The sequence below is a fragment of the Crocodylus porosus genome, unplaced genomic scaffold (genome assembly GCF_001723895.1).
Source record: "Crocodylus porosus isolate Cpor-Errol unplaced genomic scaffold, CroPor_comp1, whole genome shotgun sequence".
Lineage (NCBI taxonomy): Eukaryota > Metazoa > Chordata > Crocodylia > Crocodylidae > Crocodylus > Crocodylus porosus.
The window spans coordinates 3317368-3323367 of NW_017728921.1; the positions used below are offsets into that span (position 1 = coordinate 3317368).

At 57.9% G+C, this 6000-nt stretch overlaps 1 protein-coding gene across 1 annotated transcript in view; it reads right to left on the bottom strand.

The window, feature by feature from the left end:
- Window positions 1-4701: 4701 nt before the first annotated feature.
- FAM109A (family with sequence similarity 109 member A) overlaps window positions 4702-6000 on the bottom strand; it is a 6033-nt gene continuing 4734 nt past the window's right edge. Inside the window, exon 2 of the mRNA XM_019538778.1 lies at window positions 4702-4712. The gene's annotated coding sequence lies outside the window, so the exon portion shown is untranslated. The remainder of the gene's footprint in view (window positions 4713-6000) is intronic.

Genomic DNA, 6000 nt, shown 5'->3' on the forward strand with positions numbered 1-6000 from the left:
GGAGTGAGGATCAGCCTCCGGGGCGGCTGTTGAAATGTCACCTTTCACATCAGTCCTGGACTGCTCTCTGCCGAAGCGACAGGAGACAGGCCCTGACCCCCCGCTCAGCGCGGGGCAGGACGCCTCGGCCCAGAAAAGGCTGGCTTCCACCTCGGTCGCACGTGGACGGTGCTGGCCGTTTCAAAACTTGCCCGCTGGCCCCTGCACTGCCCCAGCGCCTCCCTGGGCTTCGGTGGCGGGTCCTTGGTGATGGAGCCGGGCCCCAATTCAGCAAAGCACTTTTAAGCAGGTGCCTTGACTTGGAGGGGGGAAGGGGGAGGTTCATCACATGTGCAGAGTGAACTGTAAGCTGCTTGCTGCCTTGGCGCCCCAGGCCCTGACCCAGAGCCCACGGGAGACAGTCTTCTGGCTGATTTCAGCGGGCGCCGAGTCAGACCCGTGGCACCACCTGGAAGGAGAGGAGCCCAGATCTCCGTGCTACGAGTCGCCCCTGGACCATGCGGTTCTCCGATGGGCGGACTGAGATGTCTCTCCACCCACCCCTGTGATCTAGCCCCAGCTTATGCAGATGCCTTTGAGAGACGCATCCGTGGGTCGTGTTGGTTTGCTCTGTATTGTTTTGTTTTGTTTAGGGTTTTTTTTTAATGCATTTTGCAAGCACCGAAGTACAGCATGCAAGGGACTGCCCCGCCCCACCCCACCCGGACTGCCACCCCCGCTGACACTCGACAGGACAGGAGCGCGCGTCCTGCAGGCACTGAGGCTATGCATCGAACAGTTCCCCACTGGACACGTTTTTATCAGAAGAGAAGGTATTTTTATACTCGGGTGGTAGTTAATGACCAATTTTAAAAACAACTCCGTTCGGCTCCATGCAAGGCCCAGATCCCACCTGCCACGTTGTAGCGACGGTAGCCCTGTCCAAACAAGTGAGAGCTTGTCCGACGCAACGATTTTTACTGGTTCAACCCCAACACGCCATCGAAGGTCTAGGCATTCGCATTGACTACTGTTCTTAGTGTGCTAGTGTTAGCTTTAGTGGAACGGGATTTGATGAAGCACTTAGCATAGTCTTTCCGAACACTGAAATCCTGTTGTACTAAAAGCTAGTGGGACATGTTGATCACATTTTGTTAGGCTCATGTACTGTACTTCAAAAGTTTCTATGAGATTGATGAACTTTGTTAAAAATTTTAAAAAGGAACAAGTTCTGTAAAGAGCCACTAAATACAGAAGTTGTATAATAACTTCGGCGCATGGGTTTGTTGTCTTCTGTGTGGTTTCCTCCAGCCGCCCCAGCCGCTCTTTGCCTGGCTCCCTCTTCTTCGAAACCACGCTCCAGGCGCCGGCTTTTGACAGCTCGGTAGGTGGGGTGAGACACGTGGTTCTTGCTGCGTAGCCCTAGCTGTGGGTGAATGTAGGATTTGGAAAAGGAAGGTGCGATGCATCATCACGTAGAGCACAACACGCTTTTCTCCAGGTAAAAAGAAACTAGAAGCGTTACTGATATGCTAGGGCTATGCTCTTCAGTTTAACAGAGAAGCGGAGACAACTAGAACTGTATTGGAGCGCACATTCATTTGCTGTATCATTCATTATATATTAAAAAACGCAACCAGCTAGGCAAATAGTCTTCAAAAGATGCTGTTCCTTTAGTCCTGTAGCCATTGGACCACTTCAGACCCATAAAGCCTCCTTGAGCATCTTGACAGTGCATCCCATGTGTCACCGAAAGGTCTTCCCACACCTGAGTTAATGTTAACGTTTGCCTGAGTTAATGTTTCCATGCCTGAGTTCGTGTTTTTAGCTAGAGTTAAAAACAGCCCGCAGGGCTGCGAAATAGGAGCTACAATACCAGGAGCAGCTAAGAGCAGCATTGCAGAACAGAGGCCAGCTTGATGACTGGAACGTGAAAACCGTTAATAAAGGAGAGAGGGTCCGTAACAGCTGCAGAGCGAAGAGTTTAGGAGGAGTCAGGTAGATAAGAACGAGCCATGAAGTCGAGCGATGCCAGAATAGAAATGTCGCCCCGCCGGGCAGTTGGTTTTAAACTTTGGGCAGAGCAGGAATCGCAGCGGGGTGCAACTGCACCACTGCACCCCCCAGCTCCGCCCTGGCCCCAACCCACCAGCCACGTCGAAGACCCTCGTGGCTCGCTGCTGCAGCAGTTCGGCCGGCCCCTGGATGCTCTGCTGAAGTCAGGGCCTGGGGCCCAGCTCCCCTCTCAGACGCCCTCGTCCGGGTGCCGCGTGGCCTCGCGCGGGAAGCTGCCAGTCGGCGTGTGCAGGCTGCGTCCGTCCGCACCGCTCTGCGCTGGGCAAATACCGCCAGCTCGCGCCGTGCCCGTTCAGAAAGCAGCGGCAGGATTCCCTGCTGCGCTGCCCCCGACGCGGCGCCTGGATCCTAGCCCCAGCCGTGCCGCCGACTTGCTGCCTGGCTTCAGGTAAGCAGCGTCCTCCCTCGTCTCTTGGTCTCCGCAGAGTAACACCGTCCTCTCCGTGGGAGGGTGGGGGGAGGCCTGAGCAATGGGCGCTGCTCAGCCCTGCAGGCAGATGCTGACGGTGCCCAGTAGCCAGTGCAAAAATGAGGGGTCAGCTTTGTCACAGCCCAGAGGACCAGGACTACCAGACCATGCTCGAGGGCACCCGTATCCAGTCCTCTGCTCCCCCTTGGCCCAGTGTCTCATCGCAGCCGTGTGGCTGCAGCATCTTTGCCTCCCTGGGGAAGATGAGGGGTGCCGGGTGCTGCGAAGCTGCCCGAAAGCATCCAGCGAGTGGCACTCCTGAATATCGGCCACTTCTCCCGGCCGCAGTTCAGGCTCTGCAGACAACGAACGGGAGCGTGGCTAGCCCTCGGGCTGCCGGGGGCATCGCCCCCTCCCTGGCCGATCTGGGGAAGTGATTCATTCCAGCATCGGTCTTTCAGCTGGCACAGTAAAGCAAGGTAAGTCCTGGAGAGCCGGGGCTGGGGATCCAGCTAGCAGCCAAGAGCCCCGGGCGTGCTACAGACGCCCTGGGTCGCCTGGGCTGGTTTACTCTGCCAGTGCGTCCCACGGGACGTGGCAAGGCTCGGGGTGTGTTGAGCTACGGATGTGCCGGTCCGTGCACGAGAGGGGCCGGTCACCCCTGGTACAGTTGTCGCCCTCCAAGCTCAAGCCAGGCGTTGGCAGGGCGTTGGGTCAGCAGTGTTTGCCCCACGTACTTCCGCACGCCGTGCGGATCGCGCGCCTCAGCTCCGGGGCTGACCCGCACGTCACGGGGCCGGCGCTGCTCAGACTGCATCGTGGGGTCCGCTTGGTGGGGCCGAGTTGTCCTGGGCTGCCTCATTCGTGCTGAAGCTCTCCGGTGCTTTGCACTGGGACGGCGCACAGGCGGCAAAGCCCGCAGCTGGTCTGTCCTGACACCAGCAAGTACTCGGATGCAGGGCTCTGGCCCTGTGGTCCAGGTCCCGGCGGATCTGCCCTCCCTCCCGCTCCTCCCTGGAAAGGGCCTGCGTCTCGTCCCAGCTCAGAGCGCTGCCGGTCCGTGCTTCCCAGACCGTCGCTCCATTTTCGTGCCATTGTGCCAAGGCCCAGCTGCTCCCTGTTTTATGAGGCAGCTAATTACCAGTGATTCCACTGGACAGGAGACCCGAGGGAGCTCATTAAGGCCAGGAAAGGGCCAGCTGAGGCAGCCAGGCCTGCAAGGCGGAGCGGGCACCACATTGCAAGCAAGAAAATTCAATAGGCGAGAGAGACCTGTGATCTCAGCCCCTGGCAGGCTGATGGAGGCTGGACCCGAGAAATTGGGGGTGCACTGGAGAACCTGGTACGACGGCTGGGGGGCGGCGCCACGGGCAGAGCGGCGGTAGCTCCGGGTGCCTCCCCGGGACCACGCTCCGCTGCGGCCGCGGCGGAAAGCAGGAGGTTAAAGACACGCGGACGCGGAGCAGGGGGCCGGGGTGAGGTTGGGGCACCGAACCGAGGCCCTGCGAGCATTACCATCCGTCCCAGAAGGCAGGGTGGTGGTGCGCCTGATACACGGACTCAACCAGAGAGGCCGCGAGCTTTTACTAGCCCGAGCTCTCTTCATCGGATGCTGACGGCCTGGCCTGCGAGAGCTTGCGCCTCTCTGACTTAGTCGTCCCATAAGGTGCATCTCTGCCCGGAGTTTGGACTAACACGGCTGCCTGCCTCCATGCCCTGTCATCATAGGAGCATTTATGCCCCAAATCCCTGTGCAACTGGGATCCTTCAGCTGTGTCTTCTCCACGTGGGGCAGGCCCTGCCAGCTCTGCTCTGCTTCCCAATCCCGGGGAAGAGAAAGGAGCACGTCTGTGGCCTGATCCAAAGCCCAGGGAGCCCACAGGACTTGCCAATCTCAGCAGGCCTGGGATCGGCTCTGGGTGAAGCAGCATTTTCTAACCCACCCCCCATTTTGCTCCTGTTCCTAGAGACGGGGCCGGACTCAGGTCTCAGCTGCAATGGAGCTGGGTAAAGACACAGGACAGGAGGTGTCCGGTTTGGGAAGTACTCGACGTACCTGCTGAATACAGTGAACGCTACTGAGCAAAAAGCCTCGTTGGGGGGAACTGTTGAAGCACGTTGGTCGCGCGGGTCCGAGCGCCTCAGCTGCTTCTCCCGCTTGCCGGGGAGGCGCTTCGGTAAAAGCTCTTCACCGACTTGGAGCGCCGTCCGGATCGTGGTGCTAAACCTGCCGCGGCCCTGGGAGGAGCTGCCACAAGTCACCGACCGCCACGGTTCCCTCCCCGTAAAGGAAGAAGAAAACTGGAAAACTTTGGCCTCATCTTGCTGCGCTGTGCGCAAGGAGCTGCCGGCATGTCCCTGCCGAGGGCTCAGCCGGCGGTGAGGCACTGCAGGCAACGCAACCCTCTCTCGGAGCAAGGGGGCATCTCCAGACAGTTACAAGCGCCACGCACCCCGACTTTCTGAACCAGGAGCGGCATCGCCACGTTCTCACGGCGCGGCAGCAGGGTTCGTTAGCACCGCGCGCTACTGATCAGCCCTGTGCACACCTAGCTGCCTTGTTCGCAGGTCAGGGGCTGCTGAGGGCACCGTAGGGTTGCAACGTGGACGTGCCCCCCGAGCTGTGTGTTGGAGAGGGGCTTTGGGGGTGGCAAGAGGCTCTTTGAAGACACTGCCAGTTAGTTTGGGGCCGTCCCTCACGCAGGACTGGGAGCCAGTCTGCAGTAGGTGAGGGCTCTTCTCATTTACAACACCCTCTTTTCTCACTGCAGGCCTGGTCCTGAGACACGCTGACCACTCAGCACCCGCGGGCTTCGGTAAGACGTACGAGCGCTCAGGCCTCTCCGCCGCACGGGGCTTGACCCTGCAGTACAGAAATCGATGGAAGATTTGCTACTGGTTTCAGTGGGCGCAGAATCCGCGTGACATGGCACTTGGCTGGGCATGGTCCCAAGGGTGTAATACCCCTGGGCTCTGAAGTCCCAGAGACCTGGGGTTTCTCTGCAGGAAAGAGCTTGAGCAATTTTTCCAAGCATGAATACATTGGCAGCCAGGTTTTGTGGACATATTTGTAATCACTTGAGTGCTGTTAGCTGTGAATTTTGAGCAAGTATTCCCTAGGACACATGGAGCTGGTAGTTTGCACAATCCTTAATGAAGGTGAGGGCTAATGAAAATATTTGATTCTGGAGGCTTGGATTATCAAAGAAAAATAAACTCTGCCATGTGTTTGCAGACAGTCTGTCTTCCATCTGATGATACTTCTGCTATTGCCCAAGCTGGCAATCTTTAGGATGCTTTGTATGTGTGAAAATATCACGTGGGGAAGCTCTGTTAATAATTCCACCTTCTTCACCGTCAAGCCAGCCCGAGCCCATGGCTGCATTGCTTTGCATTTGGCTTATCACCTCCTGAGCCCCCCCCCCGTAGCTCACATCAGCCAGAAAAAGTGATGAACGTTGCTCTCTGAATTGCGATTTTCCATGCTTGTTACCAAGCAGACAACACTCATCCTGCATCTGCCCTGCACCAATACG